We start from the raw sequence: 18,915 nt of genomic DNA, 5'->3' as shown, positions 1-18,915 counted from the left end.
TCCATAATCTTTTTGACTCGGCTCAATTAAACTAAATAGAAATAATTTGCATAGTAATTGATAGCCAGAAAATCAGTTCAATCCAGTCCTCCTAGGACAAAAAATGGACGCAAATAAACGTGATGGGTTGTTTGCAGCCCGAGTAGTGGCCGTTATGGGCAGAGTCAATGGAAGTCATTCTACGAGGAGGACAAAATTATGCGGCAGGTGATGGGAAAAAAATATATCTATATGTATGCACGAAATACACATCTGACCTTGCCTGGACAAGCTTCAACTGCTGTTCAGAACCAACTTAGAGGTCACTTTGCTTTTCCTGACTTCCATGTTCATTTCTATTTACACTGTATGTCTCTATTATATAATTGGCACCGCGCTGGAAGTCAGATAAAGCAAAGTGACCTCTAAATTGGTTCTGGACAGCAGTTGATGCTTGTCCAGGCAAGGTCAGATGTGTATGTAGTTCAGAAATTTATCTCTCTCTCTCTCTCTCTCTCTCTCTCTATATATATATATTACCTACTGGCGGTCGCCAGTAGGTAGTTATAGTTAGGACCACGTTTCCATAGGAAAACCTCAACATTCTATTTTGAATAACTTTGGCGCCGGTCGACGAATCCTCGCGAATTTCTCAAAATAGGTGGGGCGCTACGCTCCGCTCCTACCCTGAAAGTCTCGGGGGGATTCGTCAAGCGGGGGCTGAGATAAAAGGGGGGTCCCAAAACGCGTTTTTCCCATGCATTTTTCCATAGGACCTTTAGAACGAGCTACAGCCCGAACGGCTGAACAGAATTACTAGAAATTTGGCAGAGAGGTAGTCCCTAGGTCAAGGAAGTGCCTTTTGTAGGTTTGGTGTAAATCTGTTCAGTAGATTCTGAGAAAATAGCCTTTAAATCAATATATATATCTGAGCCCGCTTACGGTACGCTTACCGTACGCTTACCGTACGCTTACCGTAAGCTTACGGTGGCGTGCGCGAGCGCGATTCTGATTGGCTCTTAGATCTTAGTAAACATTCGAATCGGCCGAAACCAGGAAGCGGCGTCCGCCATTTTGTCTCTCGCACTGAGTGTTGTTTATCAAACATGATGGCCAAAAACATGTTACGGGGCTGTTTTGACAACTCCCTCCCACATAGTCATGTTGAGGGAGTCCCCAAACATCCCCCAAGAGCAAAAACGGTTTTATTTTTTTTTCGGCAATTTCGCGGGGTACGCTTACCGTACGCTTACCGTAAGCTTACCGTACGCTTACGGTAAAAAAATAAAAATAAAAAAAACACTATCCACACTTACCCCACCCCCTGTGCTTTTGGTGGCCGCAGGCCACCAAATGTGCAGGGCTTATTAATAGAGAAAAAAAACGTAATTTTGGCAACATGAAATTATAAAATCGAAATAAAAAAAACACTATCCACATTGACCTCACCCCCTGTGCTTTTGGTGGCCGAAGGCCACCAAATGTACAGGGCTTATTAAAGTTGATAAAAACCGTGCACGGAACGAACTGCGTTAAGTGGGCGCGCACGCCACAAATGGCGTAAAGTAACTTAGCATTTAAAAAACCGTACAAATTCACTGAAAAAACCATAGGTTTCACACACGTTATAGTTAGGAAATAGCATTTAAAAAACCTTGCTAATTCACTGAAAAAACCATAGGTTTCACACATGTTATAGTTAGCTGGACATTTTACTGATAAAAAACCAATGAAATTCCCCCGTTATAGTTACTGTAGGCAACTATAACTCACGCGACCGTAATCCTCTGCTGATGACATATGTGTCTTTATGAAAAAAAAATATTTGTAATATATGTATAGCTAAAATTTAATGGAAGAAGATATGGGCAAATAAGTGTCTAAATACAGTATTAGCATCAGCAGAGGATTACGGTCGCGTGAGTTATAGTTGCCTACAGTAACTATAACGGGGGAATTTCATTGGTTTTTTATCAGTAAAATGTCCAGCTAACTATAACATGTGTGAAACCTATGGTTTTTTCAGTGAATTAGCAAGGTTTTTTAAATGCTATTTCCTAACTATAACGTGTGTGAAACCTATGGTTTTTTCAGTGAATATATATATATGTATATATATATATATATATATATATATTTTTTTTTTTTACCACAACAGCAGGATAGGCTAAATTATGCGGCAACAGCTTAGTGCAGCACATTTTCTTGCAATATTACAGCATTATTGTGTTTTTTACACGTTAGCCCTGTTCTGGGCAAAGGTTCCACCTTATTAGTAACATTTTAACACTCGAACACAGCAATAGGCAATTGAAAGTTGACCAATCGACTTATATGAATGAAGGGCCTTTCAGGGCACAGCAACAAATGCTGCAGCGTTTTTAGTAACATTTGATCCGTTTGCGCTCAGAATTTTAAAAAAATATATAAAATCTCCAAATTATGCAGCAGATGATGAATTGTGTGGTGAATGCAGCAAATCTATTATAATGAAGAACACTCCGCAGCTGCAGAACCACATAATTTCAGTGCCCTGGTAATATGTAATGGCACAATTACGAATCTGAGGACATAACAAGTCCGTAGTCACTAATGGAGTTACCAACACAAGCGGAACTAGAGGTGGTGCAGAAAACAATACTCCTGTTATTTTTCCCATGATCATATCTCACCAGAAAAAAAATGTGTGTGGGGGTGTGGCAAAACACGGAATATCCGTCTACAAATACTAACTCCTGCACTTATTGCCCACCCTTGCAGGAAATCTAAAAATCCTGCAGTGATGAGGTCATCATTGGATTACTGTACCCTGGGTACCAGTATTTCCATGCCCAGTATCAGTGATGCGGTTGTCAGGCACCAATCAGAGCGAAGGCCTGTGTGTTATACAAGATTATTTGTTTATCACCACATGCCGCGTTGTGTGAGGATTGACGGGAATACGTAATGCAGTTTTTGTGCTGCTGCACAGAGAAAGCACCCACACGACACGAGTAAATATGTTTTGTGTAACTAATCTGCTGTTTGTTGTCACTCATTTGCAGACAGCAGATCGTGCGGTTCCTTGTTTTCCTTGGCTTGAGTTGTATGTTTATGTTGCTTGTGAAGGGCAATTCCTGTTTGGTTCAACCACGCCCTCGTGTTATGTGTTATAAGAGTAGCAAAACTTGAATTTTCAAGAAGTTTTAAATGTGGCATAGCCAATGTGAGTTGAGGCATGATGTCAGTGCACGCGATTAATCCAGTCACACATTAGTCACCAGAATATATCATATTACATTTTGGAACTGCAAGGATGCAAGTAGAGATCTATAAGCAGCAGATAACATCTAATGTTTGTTGTTTGTGCTGGGCTTTTAAGTCGAAGACGCCCTGGACATGTAAGAGCACTGGAAAAAGCTTTCTGACTTACAGGTGACAAATGAAGTTTTCATAAAACTGGTGCAATGTGGGCCCACCCTCTGCACAGGTGCAGGGTGGGCCCACTACAGCACAGGTGCAGTGAGGGCCCACCCACAGCACAGGTGCAGTGTGGGCCCACCCTCTGCACAGGTGCAATATGGGCCCACGCACAGCACAGGTGCAGTGTGGGCCCACTACAGCACAGGTGCAGTGTCGGCCCACCCACAGCACAGGTGCAGTGTGGGCCCACCTACAGCATAGGTGCAATGTGGGCACACCCACAGCACAGGTGCAGCATGGACCCTTCTACAGCACAGGTGCAGTGTGGGCCCACCCACAATACAGGTATAGTGCGGGCCAACCCACCGCACAGGTGCGGTGTGGGCCAACCCTCTGCAGCAGTTATTGTTATACATATAGTACTACTTATATGAAGAAACTATAACTTGTGCCGTTAAGTAACTTTAGGCCACGAGTTATAGTTTCTTAACATAGGTATAACTTTAACGGATGAATTTCTGTGGTTTTGTATGCGTAAAACGTCAACCTAACTATAATGTACCTGTAATTTATGTTTTTTCTGTGATTATATATATATATATATATATATATATATATATATATATATATATATATATATATATATATATATATATATATATAACAACAACGCTGTGATTTTCTCCTCTTCCTTGAACCAACAGCAGCTACGGACACCATTAAGCTTCAAAACAATCTTTATTGGAGCAGTGTACCAACGACCAACTCAACGCGTTTCGGGAAAACCCTTGCTCACGAGTATAGCGCTGATCAACCAGGAAGTGGTTTTTTAACTAATCATGTGATCACAGAAAAGGTAAACAGTGAAAACATACTTCGCGGTTTTCGTTACTCCACGATACCGCTGTGTTTTTTCAATACAACTTTACACTTCAAAAGTAATTATCATGACACTAAGTTTGTCAAGGCTGGTAGCAGAACTCAAATTTTACAAGTTATGTAAATTACTGCCATAATATTACAACATTAAATACGTGAGATATTGCCCAAGTGGGCATAATGTCCGTGTGTATTCAAGTTCATGGGTGAAGAACGGCCAATTTCAAGTTCACAATGCGCATTCGTTCTGAAACGTGGCTTTAAAGAAAATTCACCTTTTAGCAATTAAATAACACCCAAGTGAGCATAATGTCCGAATGCTGATCACCTTTTGATATGACAGCAACAACAATTTTTCTAGGCTTTAAAGAAAATTCACCTTTTAGCAATTAAATAACACCCAAGTGGGCATAATGTCCGAATGCTGATCACCTTTTGATATGACAGCAACAACAATTTTTCTAGCCAAACATGGCTAAAGAGATACTTTAGTTCTTCTGCATTCCTTCATGATTCACCAGTGCTTTATATTTCTAGAAAAAGAAAAAACACACATCTGTTACACACTGACCTATGATGCCTCTTAATTATAACACTTCCTGATCTTCAACACTGAAAAATACATTCATTAAAACCATTTTTTACATCAATCAAAAACATACAAAAGCTGCCGACCTAAAGTTCAACAATGCGGGAAAACCTGATGACAGTTAAATGATAGGTGTGCCTGTGGTATTAACCTAAATGTGCTGCCAATTCTTCATCACAATTGTGACCTATAGGGGCCAGAGTTCTATACTGGATTATAAGTTTGGATTCTAGGCGTCTAAGATCCTGGACCCTATTGCCTCCTCTTTCATTGATTTTTACTGAGTCGAGAACACAAAAACTGACCAAATCGCTATTTTGACTATGGTGGCTTGCAAAGTGGCGTGCTATAGGGTACTGTTTGTCGCCATGTTTGATGGCGCGCAAATGTTCTAAAATCCTGATCTTAGCTTTATGGATGGTGCTTCCTATGTATGCTTTTTTACATGGACAAAATAAAGCATACACTGCAAAATCCGTGTTGCATGTGGTGTGTTTCAGAACTCTGTAGGGCTTGTTCTCTGGGGAAAGTATACATTCTTTGTAATTTTTACTGTGTTTGCATGCTTTGCACTTTCTGCATGTGTAAAAGCCTTGTACTCCTAAGGTATCAACGTGTATAGGTTCAATAGCTCTGCACAGTGTGTCTTTCAGTGATTTTGCTTTCCTGTACGTTATCTGTGGAAAAGTTTCAACACTAATTGATAGATCTTTGTCTGTGTGTAGTACAGGCCAAAATTTGTCGAGGCTTTTTCGTACCTCATGAGCTTGATTGTTACAGGTAGTGATGAACCTAATTTTGTCAATTTCCTCAACATTTTCATTGACTTTATCAAACAACAGTGATTCTCTAGGTCTTTTGGCCACTTCTCCTTTTGCCTTATTAATGACAGATTCAGGATACCCTCTTTCTAAGAATCTTTTAGTCATCACCTTTTCTTCTATTTCGAAGCTTTCCAATGAGCTACAGTTACTTTTTGCTCGTAACAATTCTCCCAAAGGAATGCTATGAAGTAAAGACTTTGGGTGGCAGCTGCGTGCATGGAGGAGGCTGTTTCCTGCTGTTTTTTTCCTGAAAAGGGAGCTTTTTAAGCCATCTTTCTGGATGGTGAGAGAAAGATCTAAAAACTCAATGCTAGTTTGTGACCACTGACTAGTGAATTGGAGATTAAAGTTATTGACATTAAGACTTTCAACAAACTCATTTGCTTCAATCTCATTCCCCTTCCATATGCAAAAGATATCGTCTATGTATCTTATCCATTTTATCACCTTGTCTTTAAACACCTCATGTTCTCTGACCACTTTTTCCTCCCAGTACCCCAGATAGAGACCCGCAAAGCAAGGAGCAAAGCAGGTCCCCATCGAAGTACCGAGAGATTGTTTGAAAATTTTGCAATCAAATATGAAAAAATTCTGTTTTAGACAGGAAGACATCATTTCTACCAACATTTCTGTGTGGTAGAGATATGAGATGGATCTTTCGTTGAGATAGTATTTACACGCTGCCAGTCCTAATTCGTGCGGTATGCACGTGTAAAGACTTGTGACGTCTAATGAAAGAAGGGAAAATTCATCTTTCCATTCAATATTTTCAAGTTCTCTTAGAAAGTGACCTGTGTCCTTGATGTAGGATGGAAGTTTTGTCACAAAAGTTTGCAGAAACAAATCCACATATTTAGAGGTATCCTCCATGCAGCTACCCCTCGAAGACACAATGGGTCTTCCAGGAGGAGCTGCTGGGTTTTTGTGAATCTTAGTGAGCAAGTATAAGGCTGGTAATCTCGGATATTTACAACATAGAAAATCATATTCATTTTTTTCTAATATGCCTTCAGTTTTCCATTTTAATAGGCTTGCTTGGAACACTCTAATTGAATGTTCGTATTCCATCCTATTACTTCTTTGGTACTTTTCTGTATCGGAGAGTTGTTGCATACCTTCCTTGATATAATTCTGCCTTGATTGCACAACAACATTGCCCCCTTTGTCCGACTTTTTAATTACAATAGAATTATCATTTTTTAAGTTGTTTATCGCCTCTCTTTGTGCTAGAGTGACATTATTCCACCCAAACCATTTTTTCTTTGAGAGCTAAATTAACTCTTGCGTGACTCCTTTCTCAAACACCTCAATTACATCGTTCTTAATTTGCGGTAAGAAAATAGACTTAGGTTTGAAAGGATTTTTGACATTTAGATTAAGGGTGATATTATCACTTATAACATCAGAAAATGGGTTGTCTTCATCATTCACCTCACCTGCCAACACTTTGGCAGTGTGGAGCAGCTCGACATCATTAATACTTACAGTGCTTGGACTATCTCTGTTGACTTCTACTCCTGTTCCCACCTTAGTCGCATACCATTTTTTTATGCAAAGTTTTCTTGTAAAATAAAAAAGATCAATTCGACTCTGTGTGTAATTAAAGTCATTGGATGGGCAGAAAGTGAGTCCAAGAGAAAGCAGTTCTAACTCAAAATCGCTCAGCACTCGATCCGATAAATTGATGACCGTCTTTTTATCCATTATTTCGTCTTGCTTTGGCCCCTTGTACGACTTCCCACTGGGCTCACAGATCCTCTTTGTGTTGATTTGTTTCCTCTTCTTGCGCCTTTGTTTCCTCTTCCACGACCTCATGTGAATCCTTGTTTGTTGTTGGTTTGTCTTCCTTTGGCCATGAGACTGAACTCTGTTAAAATGCTGGTTTTTACCCCATCAAACTCAGAAATATTTGAAATTTCACTGCTATTCGTAATACTTCCATCTGTTGTGGGTTCAGTGTCTACTTGTTCTTCTTGGTTCTCAATTACTTTGTTGGTGTTCTATGACATTTATCAGTTTATCCGCAAAATGAAGCTGAAAAAATATTTTGCTATTAAAAATACCAAGAAAAATCAAGACCATGACACGATGGCGATCAAAGAAGCCTCCGGTTTAAAGTCTCAACCAGCCTTACAAGTCTCTGATATTGCACTGTTGCGCATGTTGGAATTGCTGGCAGGGGAAGAGAATGGGGACATAATAACAGACACGCAAGAGCTCTTAAAGGAAACGGGCGTCAATCTTCCATCCACCAAGGCAAACCCATTCAAATCAAAATCCACCTTTGTCCCAATAATGCCACGTGACGCTATTGATATTTACCAAGATGGGGTCATAGATGACATTAAAAGGCTGCGATTATCCATGCAAGATGCTAAGAAGAGAGTAAAATTCAAGAGCAAAGGTTATCAAGATCTGATTAAACAACTCCAAGAACACAGTGAAATCAAAATAAATAAATCAGATAAGGGAGAAAATATTGTTTTATGGCCTAGAAATGAATACTTAATTGAAGCCCATAAACACCTGGATGATTTAAGTTGTTATAGCAAAACTACGGTTCAGCACCTAAAATCAGTCAATGAACTTTGCATGCAACAACTCAACAAATGGAGAAGAGAAGGCCTGATATCCACGGAGGAATTTTCTTTTCTAAAGACTGAATTCCCTATAACTCCAATCATGTATTTTATACCAAAAATACACAAGGGGACCATACCGGTCCCAGGTAGACCAATAATAAATGCAAGAGGAGGACTACTTGAAAAAATGTCAGAGTAAGTTGACTACCATTTACAAGACCTAGTGACTTCACTGCCCTCGTACATAAGGGACTCCGATGAGTTTTTAAAGAAAATTCAGGGTATACAATGGTCAGAAGAATGTCAACTGATTACTCTAGACATAGGCACTTTGTACACCAGCATTAAGCATTCTGATAGGATAAATGCAGTGGAATTCTTTTTAAAAAAACAGATCTATTGAGACACATTGACATGGGAAAATGATTGTAGATATGATTCAATTTTGTCCACATAACAACTTTTTCATGTTTAACAACAATTTGTACCAACAAATAAGAGGTGTTGCGATGGGAGCCTGCTTCTCCCCCAGCTATGGGTGTTTACATGTGGGCTGGTGGGAGGAGCAAAGCTCAACATGGGGAGATCTGGAATGAGCGCATCCTCTGTTGGATGCGTTTCATCGACGATATATTTTTGATATGGAATGGTTCCCAAGAATTAGCTAGGGCTTTTATTAATGAGATCAACAACAATAACCTCAACCTTCAGTTTACAGCTACAGTGGATCATGAATCTATTGATTTCCTTGATGTGCATCTTTATATAAAAGAAAATAAATTAGAGACAACTCTCCATAGAAAGAGCACAACAGGAAATTCCACGCTCCACGCTTCTAGCTGTCATCCAGGTCATTTAATAAGAAGCATCCCCTATGGGGAATTCCTCAGATTACGCAGATTATGCAGCACGGATACAGCATTTGAAAGTTGCATGGAGAAAGCAGTAGCAGATTTCAGGCTAGAGGTTATGACAAGAAAATCATCTCACAGACCCTAGCTAAAGTGAGAGCTCAGGCACGCACTGATCTGCTGGACAGAGGAGAGGTGTCTCCCTTAGCAATCCCCCAAGAGAATAAATTTGCCAACACTGCAGAGATGAGGCTCATAACCACATATAATAGCCAGCATCAAAAAATCAGAGCCATTATTAGCAGACATTGGCCGATCATACAAACTGATCTCGTTCTTGGCAGTTTGTTTCTTCAGCAACCTAAATTGACTTTCAGGAAAGCTAAGTCTATGCACAACGGCCTTGTAAGGACTAGTCCTGAATTAGTTCCTAATACTCCCAAATCCACCTCTATGTGGTTAAGTCCGCAAAATGGTTTTGTGAAATGCACTTCATGCCGTGTGTGTAAATTTGGTACTAACACGACCCAATACACCACGGTTTTTGGCCCCAGCAGCTGTAAGTTGCGAGGTAGATATACTTGTCGCACTGAGTATGTAGTATATATTTTAAAGTGCTCCCGCCGGCTTTTATACGTAGGCAGCACCAAACTGCAAGTTCATGTGCGCATCCTCCAACACATTGGAGCCATAATCAATTCAGACATGACGTACCCAGTGGCGAGGCACTTTAAATTAGTACATAAAAATAACCTCAATAAATAGAGATATTATGTCATCACAGCAGTGCGTCCACTAAAAAGAGGGAAAAACTATTAAGAAAACTATTGTCGAAATTCATATTAGAGTTAGATACCAGATCTCCTAATGGATTAAATAATGGAGAAGAATTACATCATTTTTTAGGATAAAATTTCCCCACCGCACTATCTATCTAGAGAACACATGATTTGTACATCTTAACAGTTCCTATGCATTATGCAGTGGATTTTGGGGCTACTTGTTCCCTTCTGTTTTTAAGTGAATACATTTCAATGTATAGCACATTATGCACTTATTTGCACAAACGTTTAACTTGCTCTTTTTTTTTTTTTAAACAGTATTAATTTACAGATATGTCTATATGATTGAGAAGTTCAACTTCAAATAACTTCCACAGCACAGGTTCATTTTATGAATCAAAGTTTAAAACTAGGATATATTGTTGTGAATACTAAAAGGATGGGACTGAAGTGCAGTTCTGTTGCCTTTACTGCATTGTTATTATATATTAGGTAATTTAGCCAACAATAGATTACAGGATGCACTTTATCTTTCCGGCACAGGGTGCACTTGACATTTTTGCTATTTGCACTTAGCTTTATATGGCACAAAAAAGTGAATGGCATTTCTTTGTTTGTACATTGCATTATATTGCACTACTGATTTTATGGCAACCGAGTACAATGAAGTAGCGCTATATGAGCATAAGTACAAAAACTTAGAAATAAGGGTTTATTGAGGAAAATTGGTTCCAACAATTATGCATTTTACACATTGAGTTTTTAAATGACTGCGGTATTTGCACGTTATATTTTAACTAATATTAGTTTTCAGCCTATGAATTGGTTTTATCAAATGCCAGAATTCTGTTGATATATCTGGTTTTTGGTGGTATTTATACCCAGTATGTAAATCAGTTTCAACAGACACATATGTGTTAAAAAATATGGTGAAAAAATATGGCGAAATAATATGGTGGTTTCAAATGTATTCATTAATATGTCTCTATTTGTTTTTTTTTGTTGTAGTATTATACTATCAACAAACCAACCAATATAGAGTAAGCAATACAAAAGTTAATTTACTGTGCTGTGTTTAATAATATCTGTAGAGTCTGTTTTTTAGTTTCACTAAGCCATTTTGCAGTCACATGGTGTATGTTGTATAAAGGCTTTCACAATCATTCCTCTCATTATGTGAACAATCCCAGGAGGTGGGTGAAACGCGTCATCTTGCCGTGTTCAGCGTTAAATAAATAAAAGAAAAAATAGCACTCACCAGGAGTCCGTGTCCTGTCATCAGCCGAAAGCTGAAGGAGTTTGGTGTGGAGTATATTCTCGCTAGCGGAGGAGGTAAATTGTCTCAGACAGGCCAGAAAACAAACTCGGAGACCCCGCAAACAAAACTTACAAACAAAAACACAACTCAAAGTGAAGAGAAAGGCGCAAATGCAAATGGAGGCGCTGCCAACAAGAAATCACAGTAAAAAAAGAAATGACAACGCAAATAGAACATAAAACCAATACTGTTGTGAATTTGTCGCTGATGAGTCCCACGCGAGCGGAAACACAATTGTTGGAGTTAGGACTTTTGTCCTGTGCCGAAAGCAATTTTGACTTTACAAGAACTCGTATAGTTGTTTACCAATCTATTTGTAAACTGAAACTTAAAAAATATAATTTGATTAATCGTAATGTGACCGATACAACTATGACAACACAAGTTGAGAGCAATAATCAAGAACCAGGTTGTACATTGACTGCAGCTGATGCAGATCTACTGGCAAACCTACACGAATTGGCGCAAAAAAGTGCAGCCGCGACCAATGATGTGGGAAGTCCCAGTGGAAATATTTATGGTACCGTTCGAACTAATTTTAAACTAAAGTCAACATTCAAATCTTTAGCAGCTACAGATTCCCTTGACATCTTTGGTGAACTGTTAACTGCTGAAATTGAAAGTTTGAAATTAAAAACTGCCAAGTCACAAAGTAAACATAGGTATCGACGAAATGCATACAATAGACTGATGGAAGAACTGCAAAAGAACAATCAAATCATTGTTCGAAATTCCGACAAGGGAGGGAACATTGTTATTTGGTCTCGTCAAGAATACATGAAGGGGGCATCATTACAATTGGAGGACGCAAATTGCTATAAAAGGTGTAACATGCAGATAGTTTAAACATCACAGAACAAATATTATTCCAAACTTAATGCATGACGCAGTGCAGGCTTACTAAGTATGGATGAACTCAAATTCTTGAAAAATGAACATCTTGTAATGCCTGTCATTTGCCTCATTCCTAAATTACACAAAAATGTTACAACACCACCTGGCAGACCAATAATCTCTGCAAGAGGAGGTCTGTTAGAGAACACCTCGAAATATATAGACTTCTTTTTGCAAGAGTATGCTAGAAATTTACCTTCCTTTGTACAGGATTCGAGTGATTGTTTTGAGATTATTGAATACTTTTGAATGGGACTCGGGTTATCTATTAATGTGTCTTGATGTAACGTCCCTTTACACGAGCATCCACCATAAGGATGGAATCAGTGCGATAGAACACTACTTAAATTTGAGACCACTACATTTAATTCAGCACAACAGACTGTTGATTGCAATGATTGCATACTGCCTTAATAATAACTATTTCCTGTTTTCAAACCAGGTTTTTCAACAAATAAGAGGAGTAGCTATGGGGGCTTATTTTTTCCCAAGCTATTCCTGCCTCCACATGGGTTGTTGGGAGGAGATGGTTTTGAACAGAGAGCACAAGGCAACTGTAGATGGTCATGTAAAAATGTGGTTACGTTACATTGACAACTTATTTGTTGTTTGGCAAGGCACAGAAGAATCAGCCCAAGAATTTGTAAATAACATCAACCAAAATAATGTTAACCTTCACTTTACTGCTACCATCAGCAGCACGAGTGTATATTTTCTTGATATGGGGGTTTTCATTAAAAACCAAACAATTGAAACAAAACTGTACCGCAAACCAACTGCAGGTAACAGTTTACTGCATGCAACAAGTCACCATCCACGGCATCTCATCCATAGCATACCATATGGAGAGATGCTGAGGATACGTCGCACATGCAGCACTGATTCTGATCTTGCCGAGGCCCAACGACTAAGCAAAATAAGATTTCTGTAACGTGGAAATGATGAAAAAACTGTGAACACAGCCATTATGAAAGCTTATAAATTGGACAGGAATGAATTACTTGACAACAAAAAAATCTCCAAAAATCCTAGCACAACAAATGCAACGGACACTGAAACCAGACTTATTTTAACATTCAGTCGTCAGCAAAATTCTTTACGTAAAATCATTAATATGAACTGGCCAGTGGTTAAAAGTGACCCTATAATTGGTAAACTGTTGCCCAAACATTCTAGTATCACTTTTAGGAAATCAAAATCCATGAGGGATTCACTGGTCAGCAGTAGTCCAGAGTCCTTAAAAGCTTAATGCCCGCAGAGGTTTTGTAAAATGCAACAACTGCCGGGCTTGTAAGTATGGAGTAAGCAAAACAACATATAAAACCCTGTTCTCAGAGGATTTGATCAAAATGACCAAATTCCTCACATGCCACATGCAATTTGTTGTGTATGTGTTGGGTTCCTCTTGTGGGTTGCAGTATGTGGGCAGTACTAAGTTAGACCCACAAGCGTATACTGCAACACATGAGAGCAATTACCAACAATGACCCAACATATCCAATTGCGCGTCATTTTAAAGAGGTTCACTGCAGTGACTTAAACCACCTCACCTACTTTTTGATTGACTCCCTCCCAGTATCCAGAAGAGGGGGCAATAGAGAGGCGAAATTAAGACGTCTTGAAACACAGTACATAATAAAATTAGATACCAAGACCCACAATGGACACAATTCAAGTGAGGATTTTTACTCATGGCTATATAAAATAAGATGGATAACTGTAACTCCTGCACTTGATGTTGATAAAGTTGGCTAACTTTTCCATGAACAAACCAATGTCAAGTCAATATATTTTTCTTTCAGTATGCTGCTTTAAGCATTTAGGCTTATAATTAATTTCCTAATATATTTTAAATCTTACACTATATATTATATTGGAATTCTTTTATAATTTTAGGAACTTGGTGTGTTCCTAGGTAGCACATGTTTGTTTGCACTTTATAGAGTACTTTAGACAAATATGGAGGAATATAATATACAAAAAATATCTATACCACAAGTATATGTCATGGATTAAAACAACTGTCCCAGCAACATTGGGTCATATCAAAGTTTCTGTGGTTAAAGCAATGTGGACATTACTGTATTATACAGATATTATTGAAACAGCTTTTTCCTGTTGAGCATATGAATTTATAACATTCAATTTTAATGATTTAATTTAAATAACGTTATAACAATTTTTTTAATGTATTTTACATGAAATTGTTTTTATTGTATTTATTTTGCATTTTAACCCATTAGGTATTTATTGCTGGTTTTGCACATTCAAGTGACTAAATTTGAATTGTGATAACAAATGTATTTCTTCTATGTCTATGTATTGTTCACCATGTGTATGGCACTTTGCACTTTAAATTGAGTACCTGGGCTCCAAGAGCGCGTCATGTGATCAAGGCCGTGTCAGGTCGAAACGTGTCAGGGCGATTAGGGTGATAGAGCAATAAATAATTGAAAGCACAAGAACTGGGTTAGTTTCCGTCCTTTCCCGGGTGAAGGGAAGCTACGAAGAACGGTCAAGAGCAATAAATATATTTATAATAGCTCCATGTTCCCGTATACAATATTGCGAAAAAAAGCACTCGCGGGAGTGAGTTCATAAGATTTTTTTTTTTTTTAAACTTGTTTTTATTGGCATTTGTTAGTACTTTCGTTACATATCAGTATTGGATCACAATATCATTAAGCACATGTTTTCAGTCAGGTGAAATCAATCTTGACATTTATAATTATCTTTACTGCAGTTATGTGCAGTGTAACAGGTGTTTGCCGTATAAAAGATAAAACCAGGGAGGGGGGGAGGAAACTAGGGGCAGTCATGGACTATTAGAGAAGGGTCAGCTAGACTACATCACATGTGATCCGTAAGGTAACCGGTGGAGCAGCGCATTGGAAACTCCTGGCCGCAGTACGACGAAGCAGGCGGACATACAGCATAGGCGCAGACCTCGGGGCAGCGGGGATAGGAACCTAATCACTCCAGGGTGAGTGTAAAGTATTAGGGGGGAGCATCCTCCGGGTGGGTGTGTGTCGCGCTCGGCCGCGTGGCAGTAGGGGTGGTCACGGTCGCGTCCTGATCAGCTAGGGGCTGGGCTTGTTTAAACTGATGCATCAACAGCGCCCACTCCAGGGAAATCGGGGTTTTACGTGTGCCCTTCGCCTCCTCCTCCCGCAGGGTATCCTCCTCAGCCGTAGACCATTTGAGCACCGCCCCCCTCCATGACGCCAGCGGGGGACCCGTAGGGGAACGCCAATGCATAGCTATGCATCGTTTAGCCAGGAGGTGTGCTAAGGAGACAAATCGTATGGGCACTTTATGCCGCTTCTTCCGGCCCATTATTCCCAGTGCGCAGTACTCCCAGGTATCTAGGTGGGGCAACCCCGTAAGATCCCGGAGGGTCTCGTGGATAGTCGACCATTATGCCCGGATCCCCGGGCACGACCAAAACATATGGAGGAAATCTGCGTCTTGCGCCTGGCAGCGGGGGCAAAGGAATAGTGTGTCGGGATAAAAACGCTGGAGGCGCGCTGGGGTCAAGTAGGCCCTGTGAAGAATGTAATATTGTATGTTTTTGAAACGGGCATTCCGAGACACTTTTTTGGGGAATTCGAGTGCCCTGTCCCACTCATTGTCGTGAAACGCCCGCCCCACCTCCTCCTCCCAAAGGGTCCGTAGGGGCGTCAATGATGAGGGTATCAACTCCCGGATGGACTTGTACAGCCAGGTTGTGAGGTGACGACCCCGTCCCATTCGCAGTATCATGTGAAGGACCGGATGCGTGGGGGGCTCCGAGTTCATAAGATTTACTATCGAACTCTTGCAGAGAACAGACGCGTTCGGCTGTCGCCTTCGGCAGTATCACCAGGCCCGCCGGAAACTGACATTATTTATGGTATTGCAAGCATTATTATGAACATCAACAAGGGACTCGTAGGGGGGAGGAGCCTAGCGCTTGACCAAGATGGCCGCGTGAGCTCAGAGCTCCCGAGACCCTCGCGCCCTCCGTCGACTATCCTGTCTCTAATCCTGTCGGTATGCATGGCATTGTGTAGATGATTGGTCAGGGAGGCGATTGATGCTACCCGCGGTCGGATCGCCCACCGGGAACCGGACTTACGCCTGGCGGAAGATTGCGGCCTATCTCCCGGGGAAGCCAGGGGCTAGAGTTGGCTGGATGCCCGACTCCTAGTTGAACAACAACGGCCAGGCGAGGTGTGAACTGTCGGACGGAGGTCCCCGCTCTTTCACTTTCGATTTCGCTCCCTTTGTCAGCCCTGCCACTGGAGAGCTCTGGGTGGCTTTATTACCCCAGGGACGCTCTGCAGGCTACTCTGGCGGCCCACGGCAGAACTGATCACTCCTTATTCCTCTCCTTGAGAGGGACCTGTCTTAACTGAACCGACCTGCTTGGAGTCAACCATGTCGGGCAAAGCAGAAGGGGATCGGCTGAAGCCTAAGTCTACCAGGCGGGGAACTTATACCCAAGTCAACAGCATGGACCAATATGCTCTGCAGAAGGGATCACCGAGTGGATCGAGCCAGGCGCCGGATGCCCAGAAGGAGGACTCGCCTGTGGCCCCGGAGCTCTCCCTACAGGATGTCATGGGCGCGCTCGAAGGGATGCAGACTTCGATTGGGAGACAGTTTGAGGCCCTGGCGCATAAGGTGGATGCCATTTTGGTGGATGGCAACCTGATCCGTGCGGACTTGGGCAAAACGAATGAACGGGTTAAGAACTTGGACCTCAAGACCACGGGCCTCACTGATGATGTTACGGAACTGCAGACCGAGGTTCGTAAGCTGAGGACCGAGAGTGATCTCGTCGCCCGCCGGCTGGGGGACTTTGAGAGCCGGGCCAGGCGCAACAATGTACGAGTCATCGGGGTCCCGGAGTCCTCGGATGAGGCTTCGGTTGACCGGCTTGTTGAGGACTTGGTCCTTAATCATCTGAAGCCTAAGGGCCTTGGGAAGTTCTTTGCGGTGGAAAGGGCCCATAGAGTGCCGGGCGGGAGGCCCAAGGCGGGTGCCCCGCCGAGGCCGATCGTCGCCCGGCTCTTTCATTTTCGAGATCGGGACGCTATTCTGCAAGCATCGAGGGTGACGGGCCCGGTCCCCTTCCAGAACGCGTCGGTGAATTTCTATCCGGACTTCACCCAGCAGGTGCAGAGGCAGAGACAGGGCTTCCTGGGGGTGAAGCGGAGGCTCCGGGAAAGAGACCTGAAGTATGCCATGCTCTTCCCTGCCAGACTGCGGGTGGTGCACGACGATCGGACATTCTTTTTTGACTCTCCTGTTATGGCCGAGGAATGGCTGGACGCTTTGCCCCGGCGACGGACGGGGGACGACACAGCCGAGGATGGAGACAGTGGCCGGGATGGACAGGGCTGACATCTCGGAGCCGGTCTGACTTGACTTGACTATACTTGAAGATTTGCATAGAGTGCAGTAACTGTGGAGGGTTGCGGGAGGACGAGGGGTGCTCTTTTCCTCCCTTAGGGTACTTTTTGTAGACTTTTGGTTTTGTAGGGCGACAGGCACACTGCAAGTTGGGGGGGCTTTGTAAGCTGCAGCAGGGGTGCAGGGTGGGGGGAGTTTCAGGGATTTTGGGTTTGTTGTTGGGGGGTTTATTTCTGCAAGGCATGATGCTTATTTCCAGGGCTGTTCCATGGTGGCTCCTCGGGTGTGGGGTGGGCCTCTTTCCGTTTGAGGATGGGGGTAGGGGCTTAAGTGTTATAAGCTGGAATGTTAATGGTTTGGGGGATCGCATTAAGCGGGGGATTGTTTTGCAACTCTTGAAACGATCAATGCCGGATGTTGCCCTGCTGCAGGAGACGCATCTTATAGGTAATACGTGCTATGCCCTGAATAGGAAGGGGTATAAATTCATTGCACATTCAGGATTCTCATCTGGGTCCAGGGGTGTGGGCATCCTAGTTAGAGCTTCGTTGCCATTTGAGGTGGACTCCACCATTGTTGATGATAGGGGGAGGTTTGTGGCGGTGGCGGGGCGGTGGGAAGGACGGACTTTGGTTTTAGTTTCTGTTTATGTCCCGCCGGCCCTGCAGGCCTCCACGTTTGCAGATCTGGGTAGGGCCCTGCTGGATCTCCCGGGGGGAATGCTTGTGGTGGGAGGGGATTTCAACGCTGTTGGCTCCGGCCTGCTGGATAGATACCCGCCCAGAGACACAGGGGGGGCTCAGAAATGGCTTCCAGACTTCCTAGACACGCTTGGCCTGATAGACTGCTGGCGGCTCCGGCACCCCACACAGAGCCAATACACGTTCCACTCCGGGGCACATGGTAGCCTTTCCAGGATTGATTACCTGCTCACTCTGGCCGCGCATGCCTCGTTGGTGTCCGAGGCGAGGCACATGGCGCGCGGTATATCTGATCACTCGCCAGTGTGGATCCGGCTGGATCTAGGTCGGGAGGGAGGAGGAAGGGTGGCCCCTATTAACCCTTGGTATTTCCGAGACCCCAAGATGCGCAGCGCCCTGGTAAAGAAGGTAGATAATTTTTTCAAGGACAATCAGGGAACCGTGGACTCGGCAGTGTCGCTGTGGGAAGCTTTTAAGACTGTGCTTCGGGGGGAAGCCCTCTCCCTAGTAGTGGCTGCCAAGAGGCGTAGAGATGGTGAGATTCTGCAGGTGGAGGAGGAGATCGCGGCTCTGGAGGGAGCGATGGAGGAGGAGGTTACAGAGTCCTCACTGCATGAGCTTTGTTTGAAGCAAACTGAGTATAAAGACCTGGTGACGAACGCCGCTCAGACCCTCAGTAGGGAACAGCAAGGCCGACTGTATGATGTTGGTGATAAG

Source organism: Triturus cristatus, chromosome 10, assembly GCF_964204655.1.
Source record: "Triturus cristatus chromosome 10, aTriCri1.1, whole genome shotgun sequence".
NCBI classification, from domain to species: domain Eukaryota; kingdom Metazoa; phylum Chordata; class Amphibia; order Caudata; family Salamandridae; genus Triturus; species Triturus cristatus.
The sequence above is the reverse complement of the archived record's forward strand: the minus strand, read 5'-3'. Positions refer to the sequence as shown.